The sequence below is a fragment of the Primulina huaijiensis genome, chromosome 5, assembly GCF_012295235.1.
Source record: "Primulina huaijiensis isolate GDHJ02 chromosome 5, ASM1229523v2, whole genome shotgun sequence".
NCBI classification, from domain to species: domain Eukaryota; kingdom Viridiplantae; phylum Streptophyta; class Magnoliopsida; order Lamiales; family Gesneriaceae; genus Primulina; species Primulina huaijiensis.
In genome coordinates, this window is record NC_133310.1 from 9,124,426 (window position 1) to 9,143,943 (window position 19,518).

Below are 19,518 nucleotides of genomic sequence, written 5' to 3' on the forward strand. Positions count from 1 at the left end.
CTGGTAAATTTTTAAGTCTTAGTTAAGATCATGAATATTGTTAGCATAGTCAGATTGTTAGTTTTTTTTTGATTTATTAAATTATAAAAGTATTTTTTTTATTTAACTAAAAACATTAGCTAGGGATTACGATTTTAACGACGGGTTCTTACAAATATGTCGCTAAATAGGGATGGGTTTGTCAAAAACCGTCGATAATTAGCGACGGGTTTATCAAACACCGTGGCTAATTTTAGCGACAGTGTATCATAAACTGTCGCTAATTAGTGACAGCTTAAACAAAACAGTCGCAAAAATTAGCGACGTATAATTTGTTTACATGTTGCGGATATGAATATTACGAACGCCACGAATAAAAGTATTAAAGGCGTGCGAATCGCAGATACTCTTGAACTTTCAAAAGCTTGTAGTTGTGCAGCGTGCAATGTGCGCCGCGGAAAGAGACACCTTGGACCACGAATGCACCAAACCACGTCTTGACCCCGAGTCAGACTCCCTAGACCCTTCTAGACCAGTCTAGCCAACTAAAACAAGCCGTGCGTCCAACCCCAAACCATCACCTAAGACTCGCGCACCACCTATCATCACTGAGCCACGAGTCCATCTTTTCATGGACTCCTCCTAACCTCTAAACCAACCCGTGCACAGGGCCAGGACCATGGCTAGCCGAGCCTTAGTGTAGCCGCCCCTAACCGTAGCCCTTCCTCCCAAGAAACCCTTAAAAACCCTAGCCACTTCGAGCCCTTCCGTGCACAGACCCTCTAGCATCTTTCCAGCCATCATGTTCTACTTAAACGACCCTTTTTCCAGCTTTTAAACGTCCCCTAATGGCAGCGTGTCCCTTAGAAATCGTAGCGAGATTCAACAAGCATAAAATCTTCGAAAACTTTGAAGAATATTCATCCATTCATCAAATAATTTAATCAATATAATTTTCATGCATCAAAACAAAAAACACACATAATATGATTTGAATGGTGCTAAAAGTGTAATGCCCGAAATATTTAGTATGTTAATCGGAGATTAATGATTATGACTTGATGTGATTATAGAAGGACCACTCCGAGACACGATTGGAGTTGGCATGTGATATTGTATGTGCAAGGAAAGAACACCTCGCGCATATGCGCGACAAGATGCGCGCATATGCGCGAGGCAGGCAGAGATCCTCGCGCATATGAGCGAGGTGGTAGACTGAAGTATGCCGAGACAATAGGTCTCGCGCATATGCGCGAGCAGCCGAGAAGACAAGGTGCCGAGACCGAGAGTCTCGCACATATGCGCCGGTATTCGACGCGCATATGCGCGAGGCATGCTGGACAGAAATTCGACACTTGTCTTTGCCATGCTTGTTGGACGTATATAATTCGTACGTCCAACATTCTTCTTGAGATTCAGCAAAAGAAATCGAGAGAAGCTCCAGAGGAAAGTTGTGAAAAATCCTTATGCCTTTTTTTTAGAAATTTGAAGTTTACGAAAGATCCGTCCGTCCGATTTTCAATCCGACTTAGTACTGTGTTCCTATCAACGCAGGCTCCAACTGGACGTAAGTTTTGTTACGTTTTGATATGTTTTGAATTTATGCTATTGCCAGAATTTAATAAGATTCATATATGATGTTCTTGACATGCTAGACATCATAGAATCGAAGTCAGATTAAGAAACAGATTGATTACGGATTTGTTATGATTTTTCAGATTATATTGAGTGGTATTGGACAGATTTGGATTATGGTTGGATTATGGATTATATTGGATATTGGTTATGATTTGTAATTGATATCTATTGATGTCTGAGTCGACGGGGATATTGGGATTGTGTCGTTATGCCGTTGATTTTGAATTAAATTCATATTGATCAGATTCGGTATTGAATTGGGAATGGAATGTTGATATTTTTATTCTCGATATGTCCTTTCAGATTGACAGAGACAGTCTTGAATTCAGAACTTCCAATTCTTCAGACCGAGACTACGAACGAAAGGTATAAGTTAATGTGGTATTGGGAGATCGACACAAGTAGGATATACTTGTGTTTCCCTAAATCACATACTATTTGTTATTATTTGCATTGATTTGATTTGATACGCTTGTTCTATTGATGTATAGAGAGCATGTGTTAGACGAATATTAGACGAGTGATCTTGTGACAGAAGTACCTGATAGTGGCGGGATCGCCACGGGCACATTGCACGATGTCACAAGATAGTGTATTGGCGATAGTGCCATAGTCTGTGACGGATAGGTCAAGACACTGGAGGTTTGGTTATATCGACGTGGATAGAATCAGAGTTTCTTCTATTACTGTTGGTCGATATAGGAATACCAACGTCTGGAAACCGGGATCCCTAGACTAGGATTGAGTCTAGTCTGAGTCGTGGAGTCACGAGGATGATTGATAGTTTGATATTAATTATGTTTCAGATTTTGATATTATATCTGATATCTGCTTCATGCTTTATATTAATTATATGATTACATGTTTCGTTGATTTATACTCGGATTTATTCTCACCGGAGTTATCCGGCTGTTGTCGTGTTTGTATGTGTGCATGACAACAGGTGGGACAGGTTCAGGGTCGAGGAGATGAAGAGGGAGATCGTGATTAGAGTGGAGACTACGGACTTGATCTGAGATAGGGTTGAACAATTGATATTTAGTAGTTGAACCTTAGTTTGTAAATGATTGTATATAGTACAAGACTTGTACTTTACTTTTATACTAATATGTATAGTAGAGTGATTCCATTACGTTCCGCATTTGATATTATATTTATAAAAAAAAATATTTAGACGCTGTTTATTATAATTGATTAATTAGTCCCAATGACGATTAAGAACATGATTAGCGTCCGAGTCCCCACAAAAAGAAAGTTTAGAAATGTGCATTTAGGTTTAAAACGCTCGAAATACGAATACCGAAGCGGTGGAACGTTGGTGACGAACGGAGAAAGATTTCTATTCTTTTTTTTACCCTTTTTTCTTGTCAAAACCCTACCGAAAACCCACCTTGGGATGCAAGGGATTGGGTGATCGTTGTTAGATGAGTGATAACTACTACTTTTCTACTCAACGCGTCTGCAACCACATTAGCTTTTCCCGGATGGTAGCTAATGTCACAATCATAATCCTTTACTAGCTCAAGCCATCTGCGTTGTCTCATATTCAGCTCCTTTTGGGTGAAGAATTATTTCAGAATTTTGTGATCGATGAATATTTTGCACTTCTCCCCATAAAGGTAGTGTCTCCAAATCTTCAGTGCAAAAACTAATGCTGCAAGCTCTAGATCATGAGTAAGTTAGTTTTTCTCGTGAATTTTCAACTGTCTCGACGCATAAGCTATAACTCGGTCATTTTGCATCAGAACTGCGCCCAAACCAAGTCTAGAAGCATCGGTATAAAGAACATACTCCCTTTGCCCTGATGGCATAGATAACACTGGCGCTGATATCAAGGCTTGCTTCAACTTGTCAAAACTGTCCTGACACTCGGATCCCAAAACAAACTTTGCATTCTTCTTGGTCAAGGCTGTCATAGGTACCGCTATAGATGAGAACCCCTGAATAAACTTGCGATAATAGCCAGCTAATCCCAAGAAACTACGATTCTCGGTAACACTTTTTGGTACTGGCCATTCTTTCACTGCTTCCACTTTACTCGGGTCAACTTCCACGCCATCACTAGAAATGATGTGGCCTAAGAACGCCACTCTATCAAGCCAAAACTCGCACTTGCTGAACTTTTCATATAGCTTCCTGTCTTGCAGTACCTGCAGTTCGATTCTCAAGTGACGGCTATGCTCCTCTCTGCTCTTAGAATAGAACAATATGTCATCAATGAAGACAATAATAAACTGAGCCAGATACGGCTGAAATACGCGATTCATGAGATCCATGAAGAGCGCTAGCGCATTGGTCAACCCAAATGGCATGACCATAAACTCATAGTGCCTATATCTTGTGCGAAATGCTGTTTTTGGACATCTGACTATTTTACTTTCAATTGCTGGTATCCAGATCGCAGATCGATCTTAGAAAATATCGATGCTCCTTGCAAAGTGGATACTTATTCTTGATAGTGACCCTATTAAGCTCTCGATAATCGATGCAAAGACGCATACTACCATCTTTCTTTTTCACAAATAACACAGGTGCGCTCCATGGAGAATAATTAGGGCGAATGAAACCCTTGTCCAGCAATTCTTGGATTTGATCTTTCAATTCTTTCATTTCAGCGGGTGCTAGACGATAAGGTGCTTTAGATATAAGAACAGTGTCCGGCATTAGATCAATAGAGATTTCCACTTCACAATCGGGTGGAATACCAGAAACGTCCTCGGGAAAGACGCTAGGAAAATCTTTGACAATATCAACATCTTCTAACTTCTGACTGATAGATGCATGTGTGGTGGTGACACATGCTAGAAAAGCTTGGCATCCACGCCTAATAAGCTTCTTCGCACACAGACATGAGATAATGTGTGGTATTTGCTTGTTTCTCGCCGCCTCAAAGACAAAAGGTTTACCACTAGGCGGTCGAATAGACACTCATCGCTGACTGAAATCAATCGAAGCTCCATTTGTAGATAGCCAATCCATCCCAAGTATAATATCAAATTCGGGCATAGGAAGCACAATAAGATCTTCCCGCACAACATCTTTGAATAAACGAAGCTCCAGATTCTTGACAATCTTAGACGTGAGCATTTGATCATCGGAAGGAATAGAAACTTTGAATCCCAAACCCATATCTTGAGGAGTAATATTCAATCTTTTGATTAAGGCTTCAGATATGAAGGAATATGTAGCACCTGAATCTAGCAATGCATAGGTAGTTACACCTAGAATGATGTTCCTCCATGAGGCGAAAGATGTCTTTTAAATCCTTTCGTGATGAAGCTTAAGGATTTACTATCATTATTTCCAAAAACTATATGTAGTTTGCGTGTTGAACTTAAGCATTTTTTTGAAAAAATTGCGTTTCAGCCTTCCCATTTTTTTTTGAAATTGCACATTTGTCCCCAAAATTTCAGATATTTGCATTATTGTCCTTAAATTTTCAAAATTTTTCATTTTAGTCCCTTAAGGTTTCAAAAGTTAAAATCATGGTCCTTAAGAATTTGATAATTGCATTAAAGCCCCTCATCCTATTGCTAATTGAGCTCTGGTCCCTTAATTATCGAAAATTACGTTTTAGACCCTAAATTTTCGAAAATTGTTTCTTTAACCCTTAAAATTTTGAAACCCTATAATTCTTTTAGTTATGATTTTCTCTAAATTTTGGCCCTCAACTTTTTGTTTGGAATTAAGTCATCATTTACATAAAATAAGACACAAAATTAATATCATTTTCCATGGTTCCTAAAATAATAACTTAAATCCAACTAAGTAGAGCATGCAACCTGAATTCCGCTAGGTTAAATCTTGTTCCCAAATCAATTCTAATAACCAATTTAACATTTCATGAGATAATAAGCAATATAAAAATGTTAAATGACTAGGTTACCCGTGATGAGTGTAGTGTCTGCCTTTTCCTCCGTTTCTTCGGCATTCATAACGTAAGCTCGTGCCGTTGTAGCTGCTTTCCTCTTTGGGCAATCAATAGCCTTGTGTCCAGCCTCCTTGCAGTAGAAACATTTAAAGGATCCCCATTCGCATTTGCCAAGATGTAGACGGTTGCACTCCTTGCATGGTTGCCTTTCAGCAGGCTTTGGTGCGCCAGGATTCTGTGGCTTTTGTGGTGCTTGTTTCTTGACTTGACCTTGTGGCTTTTGAGGCCCTTGAGGTCTAGGAGGTCCTGTATAAGGCTTTTTATTTGGTTGACTATTGTTCTGATACTGTTGCCTCTTGCACTGTAACTCAAACTCGATGTCCTTCAAGGATTGCTCAGACTGGTATGCATAAATAACTGCAGTAGCATAATCCAAAGGACGCATCATTATAACATTATTCCGTATAGTAGGTTGTAGACCATCCATGAAGTGTCTAAGCTTTTCTTCGGCATCCCTAGCAATAAGGGGTACAAAGTGACAACCCCTATCGAACATTTTCACAAATTCAGCAACAGTAGCGTCTTCATGACAGAGAGTCATAAATTCCCTCTTTAAACGGCTTCTCACATTAGCAATAAAATATTTCTCGTAGAACATTGTCTTGAATTGAGCTCAAGTGATAGTAGCGAGATTAGCACTGTGCTCGGCTGCTTCCCACCCTAAAGAAGCGTCGTCCCTAAATAGATAAGTAGTACACCTCACTCGATCCGCATCCCCCATATCCAGATAATGGAAGTGTACCTCAAGTGAACTGATCCAACTCTCAGCAGCAAAGGGATCGGTGGTGCCAGAAAACTCCTTCGACCCTAGCCTCCGAAACTGATCATAAACGTCATGTTGTGGTCTAGGTGCCTGTTGCATCTGTTGTAACTGCTGCTGTTGTAACTGCTGTTGCTGTATCTGCTGCTCGAAAAGACGAGCCATCCCCTCTAAAGCACGAGTAGCAGCATCCTCTGGTGGTGGTGGTGGAGGTGTATTTCCTTGATGATTCACACTGTTTTCTACTTGGTTCTCAATAACGGGAGAACGTCTAGGAGGAATTTTATCTGAACATTTTCCAAATTCTAACGTAACCAACATGCATTTAAGTCTAAGTTCTCTAATCATGTGACATATCTTTACTCATTTTAGCAATCCAAGCATGCAAGCTTAAGTACTTAAAAAGCTAATAAACATGTAGCACAAACATAATATTCATGTCGTCATGCAGGTAACATTATACTAAATCATATAAAGCATGTAAAAACTTACAACTTTGAGGCTTGACAACTGATCTTTCAGGCGCTGAAGGTGGCACAATCCTTTACAGGACCTTTGCTCTGATACCAACTGAAACTTCTGCCCTTTTTATTGCTTAAAAAGTACTAGAATTTTTTTTTACACTCGATTTTCGGCCATGTACATTTACCACAAAAATATATTTTTATAAAATATTTTACCCCTTAAAATAAAACATCAACCAACTAGTATTTTAAAAATCAAGTGAAATAGTCATAAAAATGAAATTCTCGCATGCTTCACCAAACCTAAAAAGCAATAAATTTGAAAAGTATAGCATATACTAAACCTCTCAAAAATCTCTCAAAAGCATAAATAAATAGTCTTAAAATTTTTAACGTAAATCATGAATCATAAATCTTAAATGCGGAAAAATAGAAGCGCTGGTCCTCGGGTTGTGTGCGCCTTCAGTCCAGTCAAATCATCTGTCAAGCCCTCCCTCAACCTCACCTGCATCCAACACATCTAGTGAGTCGAAAGACTCAACACACCATAATCTTTGTAACAAATAATATGTATAAAACCACATGCAACAGTGAAAATATTTTTACGTAAAAATAACATTTCATGACATGCAAACATAAACTTTAACTTTCCCTTTTTCCTCATCGTGACATAAAACATTTTTCATGATCATAAACATTTTTCCTTTTCCTTTGTTGAATTCAGATCGTTAATCGTGCCTTTCCTCAAACCTCAAAAATTCGATGGATCCATCTACATGAAACTGCAGTACTGGGCGGCGGGGAACACCAACAACATTCTCAACGGTCAACTGGGCCTGGCCTATCCTCTTTCGAATAGAATACGATCGTCGGGGCTTCCTCTGGGGCCTTTTCCCCTCACGATATTCCATTCTTACCATTACCACATAATGTTACCTCATATTCGTAATAATGGAAATACGATCGTCGGGCTCCCACTGGGACCGTCACCCTCACAATATCTCCAACATTATCGAATTAGTCACAATTAATTCACTTCCTTCAACGTTTACATTCTCATTACTTTATAAAAATCATGCATAACATATAATTTTGTTTTAGAAACCAAGCATGCAACACGTCTCTAAAATGTCTTCCTTAAATCATAAAAATCCCATAGGCATTTAAAAATCAAAATTCAATCATGAACATTTCATAAACTTTTAAAAATAATCATAATAGCATAAAAATAGCATTTAAAGCACTGCCATGACGTTAACTAATTTTTAGGTGTAAAAAAGATCGTTTTACCCTTAGACGTAAAATTCCTCGGTTTGGACTTTTTCTTGAATTCATTGACTCTAACATGTCCCAAATAATTATTTAAGCCTAAATTAATTTTCCCATAATTTTATTTAGCTTAAATATTAAACTTTTTCATTTATCTTTAATTAAGTGTTTTTACAGTGTTTTAATCTCGAAAAATCCCAAACTTTAATATAAAATTCATAAATTCAAAATTTAGTCTTTTTATTTAGCCGTTTTTCAATTTATTTTAGTTTAGAAACCCTATTATGACACATAAACTTCGACCCCGAGTCATCTTTCGATTTTCTCGAGTCACCCCCGAACCATGTTGATCCAAAACCTGACCAACACACTAGAGTACCCTATTAAACCCTTAGATCACATAGAAACCACCCCAAAACCTAAAAATGTGAGCCCCTCACTTACCCCTATGTTGGCCGTGAGTTTCATTGTGCAAGGACTCTAAGTTTGTGGACGTGTGAACCTAGCCGGCGCCCCAGCCCCTGAACCAACGTGTTGTGAACCATCTTAGGACCCTACTGAGACACCCTAGCTCAGCCCACGAGCCCTGGACCGAGCCTTCACTCCCCTGCAAGCCCACGCATCAAACTGCGCAGACCTGTGCAACTTCTCGGGTATGAGTCCTTGATTACAAGGACTCCTCCCAGCCCTTCTGACCCGAGTCCTAGTTTGGCTAGGTCTCTCCCCTTGACACAACCAGACCCTAGGCCGACCCTGAACCCAAGCCCAGGCCAGCCCTCCCTTTAGAACATGAAAGCCGAACCCCCAAAGCTTCATGACAGCAAAAACGATTTTTTTGTGAGTTGCTTGTGGTGCAGTGTTTCTCGTGAGTTAGGACCTTTTAAAATCATGTGTAAACATCACTTGTTCATCACCTAAGATCATGGCAGCCTCTTTACAACATAAAACGTGAATTTAAATCATAGAATCATGAGTTTACCTCTTGTGCATGCCATAAATCCGAAAATACAGAAAAATAAATTCATGTTCTTCATACATACAATAAATAAAACAATATTATGATATGATGGATGATAAAAGGATGTGTATGGCGTGCCTTTGCGTTTTATACGCACGAATTAACGTTGACGACGAAGAACGGGCAAGAACCTTGGCTTTGAACCCCCTTGCCTCTCGAAAATCCTTCTACTTTGTGGTGTGCAAGTTGTATCGTGTAAGGGGGTGGTGGGGAGAGTTTGATAAAGTGTCGAGTGTGTGGTCGTGAGTTAGTGTTGCATGGTGTAGGGTTTTTTAACAAATTAAATACTAATTAACTTACTAACTACGATTAGGCCTATTAAGCCAAACAAATTAGGCTCATTAGTCTTAATTAGGATTTAATTAAATCATAAAAATGGTTTTGATAAAAATAAGTTTGTGAATTTAATAGCCGGGTTACTATAAAGTTCGCATTTTTGTTGAAAAACCAACACCGATAAAATTTTCATTATGGCGTATAAAATCACCTCAGAACCCCATGTTTTCAAAAATATGAAAAAGCAACACTCGTATTTTAAATAATTAAAAACAATTATTTAATAAAAATATTTTATGTTTTTCATCCCTCGGTCCCCGTTCCTCGATCGTCACTTCAATAATCCTTAAAAATATAGTTTTATGCATGATGATAATAAAATCATATTTAACATATAAGCATGTATGTCACATAATCGATTAGCAATTAAAATCATTATTTAGCCGTTTTTTCATGTTTCCTAGATTCGCATGCAGTTGGATTACGTCTTCTTAATTTTGAACCTTACAATGATTGTCTATTTCTTGATGTATTTTATATGTGATATGCACTTAATATATTGGCATCATACGTTGTTCGTTATTGTGCCTTCTTGTTGTATTGTTATCGTATCAGTTGTATGGAGGCCGAGTCGTGCGTGTTTATGAGGCACAGCATGACATACCTCGCATACTTGACAGAACACTTTAGCTGCATGACGATGTAGCTCCCCTATGTGTTATTGCTCAAGCATTACTCCTGTTGTTATCATACCGTTTATTGGCTCTTATTGTTCTATTTTTATTGAGTCATGTTCATACATTGCATATTTGATTCTTATATATGTTTATGCATATTTATGTTTATTGTTGAAATGTTTCATACCAGAATCTTAACCTCAGTATTTTATATTGGAGGGCTACTATGGTTGCTATTGGGCATCACGGTAGGTCACCCGAATAGTTTTGCAGCACCAGTGAAGGTTCTGCCCGTGGAGCTCGTGACTGAGATATGATTTCTAGAGGGTTGGAGTTGAAGTCTCCCAGATAGTCCATTTTATTATATTGGAGTCTGGTCAGTTTTATTTCAGAGCCTATTGACCGGAGAGATGACCCCATGTATTTGTATGGTTATTTGGAGTTGTTATGGTGATTTTGAATTTAGTTTATGTTGTTGTGAGCCCTGTCGTCTATATTTGAACAGCTGCTTGTGAATTGTTGAATTGTGTCTAGTCGGCACTTGTGGGTGATTGTTTATGAATACAACAGCGTCGTCCTTGAATCATTTTTCTTTCATAGGTTATTTAAATTTTTGGTATGTCCTATTTACAGGGAGGTCATGCCAAAATTTTTCTAGGCCCTGAGATTTGTTTTTAAGTATTTTAAACCATTTTTCCGTTGAAAATTTAAATTAAATCAATATTTTTTGACAATTAATTTTAATTATAATAACTGGGTCTCATATTATGTTGATAACATATTACTCTTAGGGAATGATATAGGGATGTTGCAATCAACTAAAATGTTGTTAGCTAGTAAATACTCCATGAAGGATATGGGTGAAACATTCTATGTATTATGAATACATATCTATAGGGATAAATCAAAGAGGATGTTAAGGCTCACTCAATTCAATTATATCGATACCATACTAAGGAGATTCTCTTTGATGAGTACAAGAGAGGATATCTCCCAATGTGTCATGGTGTGATTCTAACTAAGTCCATGTGCCTTAAGACTGATGAAAGGATAGAAATTAAGACTCGCATTCCATATTCATCTGCCATTGGCAGTATTATGTTTGGAATGATATCTACTCTGCCAGTTATTGCCTTTGCACTAAATGTTGCGAGAAGATATCAGTCGAATCCCGGTCTATTGCATTGAAAAGCCATGAAGGATATTCTTAAGTACTTAAAAATAAAACTAAGAATTTGTCCGTGATTTACTGGAGCGGAGAATTAAAATTGGAAAGCTACATTGATTTTAGCTTCCGATAAAATATGAATAATTCGAAATCAACCTCTATATTAGTATTTAAGATCTCTTTGAGAGTTCCAAGCAATACACCACAACAGATTCAACCACCGAGCTCGAATACATAGTTGCATTAGCTGCAGCAAAAGAGACTGTTTGGATGTGGTATTTAGTTCAAGAGTTGGGTGTAATTCCTCAAGGAGTTGATCCAGTCCCAGTCTACGACAACAAAACTGGTGTCGTTGCGCAAACAAATGGAATAAAAAGTCTTGTCAAAGATCCAAACATATACTAAACGAGTTCCACATAATTCGAGAGTTTGTGGGAAGATGAGACATATCAGTAGAGAGAGTTGTCTTTGCAGATAATGTTGTTGATCCATTGACGAATATCCTTTTAGGACCATTGTTTGAGAAGCATTGTGAAACAATGAATTTGAGATCTGTGGGTAGTTGGCTATATGGCAAGTCGGAGATTCTTATAGTAGGTTCTCATGAGCGAGCCAACTTTTGACTTGAGTTTTATTGACTCTTATGTAGAAATGATCTTTATTTTAATAATATTTTATGATTTTATCCAATTATGATATTTACTTTATCTGTATACACATCAAGCTATATAGATAAAGTATCTGAATATATATACCATGAAGTCTGTCTCTCAACGTAAGATCATGAAACTCATTAAGAAGCGTATTGTATATTCTAAATTGTTCCGTATTCGAATCAACCACCTAAAATTAAGATAAATGTCACTTGATCTTGATACTAGCATCTGTCATGTAAATTTCATGTTTCATTGGTAAGGACATGAAGATGTCTATTCACGCTAGACACGCTAGGACTCGAGACAAGGGAAGAGTCCTAGCCACGCTAGGACTCGAGACAAGAGGCTAGGAAGGAGTCCTAGCAAGCTAGGACTCCAACCCGTGAAGCCCCATGAAAGGCAGCACAGGTTTGCTACTGGTGCAGGGTTCAGGGGGCTCGGCCATGTGCTTGGGTTGGTCTAGGCTTGGTCTAGGCATGGTCCAGGGAAGGTTAGGGTCATGGGTGGTCGGTGGTTAAGGGTTGGTAGAGTCCTAGGCGGCTAGGAGTCCCAATGCAACAAGGACACTACAAACACACACGTGCAGAATTTTAGGGCGAGTTCCAACAAGTTTGTGGGCCAGGGATTTTTTTACGGGCTGGGCTTGGTCAGTAGAGCCCATAGATGGGTTGGCTAGGTTTTGGCTTGAGGTGGCTCGGGCATGGCCCGAGTAAATTAGGAGATGGCTCGTTGCGTTCGATAAGGTGTCAAAAACGAAAATTAAAAGGCTAAATTTGAATCCAAGGGTCCACGGGGGTGGCTCATGAGTTGTAAGGGTATAATAAATCATAAAAAGGTTATGTTAAAAATTTGGGATCAAAATATTGAGTTTTGGATTTATTCGGGATTTAATCGCCGCACGAAACGCTAATTAACGAATAAATTGAAACGCCTAGTTTTAAGCTTTATAAAATTATGAAAAATTATATTTAGGCTTAAATAATTATTAAAAGTCTAATTTTTTAATTTGGAAATTTTATATTAAGGTTTGGTTTAAATCGGGATTAAAATGCATTAATACGTCACATTTAAAGATTAATTTAAAAGTCCTCGATTTAAGAGAAATAAAAATATGAGAAAATTCATGTCGGCTTAAATAATTATTTGGGACATGTTAGAGTCAATGGAATTAAGATAAAGTCTAAAACGTGAAATTTGACGTCCAGGGGTAAAACGGTCTTTTCACACCTAAAAAATTAGTAAATGTCATGGCAGTGTCCTGAATGTTGTTTTATATGCTAATATGATTATTTTAAATATTTATGAATTTTTATATGTTAAAATATATATTTTAATTGTTTATGGATTTAATATGTTAAAATGTTTATGTTTATGGATTTTTAGGATTTAATATGTTAAAACGTTTGTTTTAAAATGTTTATGAAATTTTTATACGTTAAAATTTTATTTTAAATATTTATGATATTAACATGTTATTTTAAAATGTTTATGGTTTTTTGTGATTTTTATATGTTAAAACGTTTATTTTAAATGTTTACGGATTTTTAATCTGTTAAAATGTTTATTTTAAAATGTTTATGGATGCTTAAGATTTTAATATGATAAATTATGATTTTTAAATGTTCATGAATTTTTATGGTTTAATTGGGACATTTAAAAGATGTGTTGCATGCTTGGTTTCAAAAGTAAAACGATATGTATATGCATGATTTTTTTTAAGTGATGATAACATGTTGAAGGACGTGAAGAGATTGTGACTACTACATGTTGGAAATATAGTGAGGGTTATGGTCCTAGTGGGAGCCCGACGATCGTGTTTCCTTGGATACAGATATGAATACGAGTACGAATACGAATATGTTAATACGTAGGCCATGGCCTAGTTGACCGGTGAGAGTGTTGCTGATGTCCCCCACCGCCTAGTACTGTGGTTTTCTTTAGATGGATCCATCGCCCAATACGATCAAAAATACGAGTCACAATCACGATCTGAATTCAACAAACATGAATATGCATACGAATATGAATATGAATATGAATATAAATATGGATACAAATATGAATATGGATATATTTATGAATATGAATATGTTTATGTTGATATGAAAAAGTTGATGAAAATGTTTTATTTAAAGTTTATGCCTCAAGAAAATGTTTATAAAAATGATTTATTTAAATTTTATGCATTATGAAAATATTTACGAAATTGTTATTGTTTAACGTTTATTGTAGTGCCCAAATTTTGTACACGTATAACCCATGCATTTATTTAAACTGTTAATGCACTTGTTTAAATTGTTAATGCATTTATTTTAATGAGTTTTAGCCTTGCATGATTTATTTAAATGTATTATTTTAAATTATTCATGTTTATTGTGATGCACGTTAAAATATCTTTCGAATTTCATGTTTCAGGCGATCATTCGAAGCGGGATTGAGGAAAAGACCGGTGACGATTTTGGTAATTTAAAATGTGGTATTTTATTTTAAGTTAGGATTGGGGCAGAGTTAAATGTTTTATGTAGTTTTAGCATTTTGAAAGCCTAAATTATTTATTTAGTAAATCTATGAGTTTAAAACTTTTAAGAAATTATCACTTGTGCAAGTTATTTTAAATTGAGGGATTTATTAATTAGGGGACAATTAGCATTTTAAATTAGCTTGTTAATTATTGAATTAAGCAATAATTTCCCCTAAATTAATTACTAACACACGCGCACACACACATTCTACACACTAGAAAGCGTGAAACACAAACAACACACACTACACAACTCATTCTCAGATTTTAATTGAAAGAAAACTATGGTTCTTGGCAAGAAAAGCAACCGCCCCTTCCCTTGTCAATTTCCAGCAAGTTTTGATCGATTTTATTTCAAGAAAACGTGCCACGTTCGTCCCGGATCAACCTCGCTTCAATCTCCGCTTCGGTGATGTCGTTTCGGTAAAATTTGATATCAAAAGGCACGTATAATCTTTCTTTTGCTGCATCGATCATGTCATATTATGTGTTGCGTTGTTTTATGCGTAAAAATATATGTGTTACGTTCGTCGTTTGAGCGGAAAATGATTTGGATCAGTTTTGAAATAGATTTTAGATCTGAAAACTCGTTTTTACTGTCTTTTTAAATATTGCGACTTTTTGATCGTGAATCTGAGAAAACGTTCAACATCAAAATCGTAAAACCTTTTGATACCTTCGATTTGATATAAAATTCAAAATATTTGAATAAATATTGAGTGAGTTATGGCGTTTTTTGTGAGACTGCTCAAACTGCGTTTTTCTGAAAATTATGATATTGATGTGTTCTTGAAGTTTTATTGTTGCAGGCTTCGTTGGGGATCGACGTGATCGCTGCTGCGTTTAGGTATGTCGAGTAGGATGTTGGGTTGATTTTTGGGGCTTCGTTTCATGTCGATAATCCTTGGTTGCATTAGAAATCGTTGGAAGTATTTGGTATCAAAATTTGGGTTTATGGTGTTTGTTGCATTGCACGAAGTGCGTCGTTTCTTTGGGAACCTTTGGGACATTTTTTACGAAGTCTGAGTCAATGCATCAGCGTCCTAGGATGGGTCTCGAGGTGTTGCTCATGCTTCGTACGATCGGTTTGGGTGGTTCAAGTCACCAAAGTCGCGGAATGCAGTTACTCGGCGCCCGAGCGGTAAGAATTTACCGCCCGAGCGCCACCTTCACTGTCGGGGCCAAATTCTTCGAAGGCTCGGCGCCCGGGCGGTAATTTCTTACCGCCCGAGCGCCACCCCTTCTGTCCAAATGTGTTGTTCTTGCTTCTTTTCAAGTTTTAAATAGTAAGTGTACGTCTTTTATTCTTGGAGAATGTTCACACATCTTTTAGGGATCGTTCGAGGTTCAACGTCGTGGTTTAATACATTGATTTAAATAAGGTCAATTCCCGAGTGTGTTAGAACGTCCTAGTTATCTATGGAGTTTGATGGTGAGCATGTGTACCTACGTCTAAGTTATGCAAGTTAAGTATGTGAATTCATATTAGTATGTGCAGCAACGGCCCCGATCGAAGTCCAATGAATCCCTCAACGCCAAGTAAGTATGTATGACGTGCAAGAAAATATTTTTAGTTTTTGAGATATGCTAAATGTCTGGTGACCAAATTATGTTTAGGATTGGAAAGCGTTAAATTATGAACGGGGACCAATCCGCCCATTAAATTATGAACGGGTTAGATCGAGGTTGTAAAGCGTTAAATTATGAACGGGGACCAACCAGCCCGTTAAATTATGAACGGGGATCTCATGTATGTGGCAGTGGATATGTCCCTGTCAGCCCAGTATTGTGGTTTAGTCTGATCAGGCGAATTATGTTATAGGTCACTTGCTTTGAAACATTCTCTACGCAAAAATGATGAAGTTATGTATGTTCTAGTATGTTCAAGTATGCAAGCATGTTTAAGAAAAGTTTTATGTTGATGGCACGTATATGTATGTGTATGTACATATGTTCAAGCTTTTGATATGCAAGTTAAAGTTTTAAGTATGTAAGCTCTATTTTGAAGTTGCATGTGGTTTTATTACGTATTATTCGTTACTCCCAGTTTATACGTGTTGAGTCTTTAGACTCACTAGACTTGATCGATGCAGGTGAGGATGTTCATTAGGAGACAGGAGGTGGGGACCAAGGAGCAGGCTTGGACTGAGCGGAAGGCTAGACCCGAGGACCTCCCACGTTATTTTAAGATTTTAAGCATGAAAATATTAATACTCTGATTTTATGTTTTGTTGCGAGATGTTTTGAGCAAGCTTTTCGTTTACCAAAATTTTATTGGTGACGGATGATTTCAAAGATATATTTTTTATGCACGATGAGTTGACGACCGTATGGATGTTTACATTTAAGAAAACTTTTGATTTTTCCGTAAATATTAAGTAGTAAATGTACGGTACGTCACACTTGCTATCAGAGCGGTGTTCTTGTAAAGGGTTATGCCTACTGTCAGTCGCAAGAAGCTCTCGAAGTCACACCTCAAGTCTGTGAGTTTTAAAATTTTGCATTATGTATGTAGTTAGCATTGAATCATGATTTCAGCATGTCCATGTTTTAAGTTAAATTTCATGCATCTTATGATATTGTTATTATATTCATGCATATTGGATTTACGTGTTGGGTAAATTGTTGGAACAGTATGCCTCCCAGACGTCTGATTAACCGGGAAGTTAGGGATGAGAACAGAGAGCATCGCGATGAGGAGAGGGTCACCCCTCCTCGTCCACCTCCGGATATGCAGGCGCAGATGCTTGCAGGTATGAAGCAGTTCTTCGCGCAGTTTACGGGGAACCAGGCTGTAGCAGTGGGTGCAGGGGAGAGGCCCAGGCCTGAGGCTGTCTATGAGAGGTTCAGAAGGATGAGTCCAAAGGAGTTCTCGGGTACCACTGACCCGATGATAGCGGAAGGATGGATTAAGTCCATCGAGGTAATCTTTGATTTTATGGAACTGACCGATGCTGATAGGGTCAGATGTGCCACGTTCCTTCTGTCAGGGGACGCTAGACTATGGTGGGAGAGTGTGTCGGTGGCAGTTAACTTGCAAACTTTGTCTTGGACTGGATTCAAGGAAGTGTTCTTCGCCAAGTACTTCACTGAGGAAGTACGATCCATACTGACTAGGGAATTTATGACGCTGCGACAAGGAGACAGCAGTGTTGCAGAGTTTGTTAGGAGGTTTGAGAGGGGGTGTTACTTCGTACCCCTCATTTCGAATGATGTCCAGGCAAAGCTGAGGCATTTCTTGGATGGATTGCGGCCAATCTTACGCCGTGATGTGAGGGTAGCTGGCCCCACTTCTTATGCAGTCACCGTATATAGAGCTTTGGCGGCAGAACAAGAACACCGGGACATTGATGCTGACAGGTTGGGCAAGAGGCCCTACCAAGCACCACCGCACCAACAGCCGCAGCATCAGCATCAGCGACCCCAGCACAAGAGGCCGTACCAAGGGCCACCAGGAAAAAAACCTTATCAGGGACCGCCGATGGGCAAGGGTCCAATTCAGCAGCAAGGGGCACCTCAGAAGCCCGTTATTTTCTCAGTATGTCCTAAGTGCAACTGCCAGCATCCAGGGCAATGCTTATATGGATCAGGCAAGTGCTTCAAGTGTGGAGCCAGTGACCACATGCTAAAGGAGTGCCCACAGTGGAAGCAACTGACTCAGGGCAGAGTATTCGCCATGCATGCACAGGAGGCGAATCCAGACACGACTTTGCTGACCGGTAAACTTTTCTACCCAAGTTCAGTATTATTTTGCCTTGCATGTGGATTTTATTTGGGATTGCTAAGGTGCTAGTAATATTTTGAGTGATTTGGGATAGTAATTTTCTGATATGTTTGAAGTTAATGTTAGAATTTTTGGGAATGTAAGTTTTGCGTGTGCTAACGTCTCTCAGGAAATATTTTCATTAAGAGAATAGCCACTCAGGCCTTGATAGATTCAGAAGTCACTCACTCATTCATATCAGAGACATTCTGTAGTACCCGAAAAACCAATATGCGTATATATGTGCATAATTTTTATTATTTAATTTTAAATGGTTATTATTTTAAGAAATTGTTGATTTAATTGCATATAAATCATTTACGTAATTTTTAAGGATTTTTAAATCGCGTATTTCAAATTTTAGCTTTTTTAAATATATACGCGAGACCGGACCGGAGATAGGAAATCAGAGATGAATTTTATGATCCAAAAATATTCTTTAATTTATTCCAAGCTAAGAAATAATTTATTTTAATGAAATCAAGTGGATTTAAGTCTATTTTAATTAATTAATCACCAATTTAATTGTAGGCTTCTTAATTCATCAAGATTATGCTTAATTAACCTTTTAATCAAGCTTATCTAACATAGGATTCTACTTAGCAAAACTTAAACAAATCCTACACCAATTTGGGAAGACAAGTCTCGGTCATCTCCACTCCACACAATCCCAACTTGACACCATTTAACTCCCCCAACAAGAAAACAAAGGCCACCCATTCATCATGCATGTCCCCCCCCCCCAACTTTGCATCATTTACTCCCCCATGCACCACCTTATTTGACCACAACCCTTAAAATTAGGAGATTTGGCAGCTCCCATTCTTGGCCAAGACAACAACAATAGCAAGGTGTCTTCATTTCCGTTGCCGTGTCTCCCGATCCGACGTATTGTGTTGTTTATTGTAAAAACAACTTAAGGCATGTCTATATTATTTCTTTGCTCTTCAATCAAGTTATATATCTATTTTTAAACCATTACATATGCTTGATCTATGACAAAACCGAAATCATGTCAAGAACTTTCGAAAAACATTGTGCAGATTTTTCGACTCTTCACTTGTGCACCTCACATTTTTGATGTTTTTGTGGTTTCAGGGTTGACTCGATTTCTAGGGGCTCAAGGCTGCTTATAGACATGGTATATGGTGTGCTAGGAANTGCTAGGAAGGTGTTAGTCCGTTGGTTAAAGTCCTTTCTCCCCCAGCAACACGAATGGACAGCAACTCGTCCATGGTGCATTTTGTGTCTCAAAATTCTGGTTTTCGGTTTGTACAGGGAGGTTCGAATCTTGGTTGGCTTTTGGGCCTGTAACCATGGTTAGAATCCCTTCTTGACATGTATAGGACGTGACCAAGATGCCCTTTCATGGCTTGGTTCATGTCCCCATCGATTTTT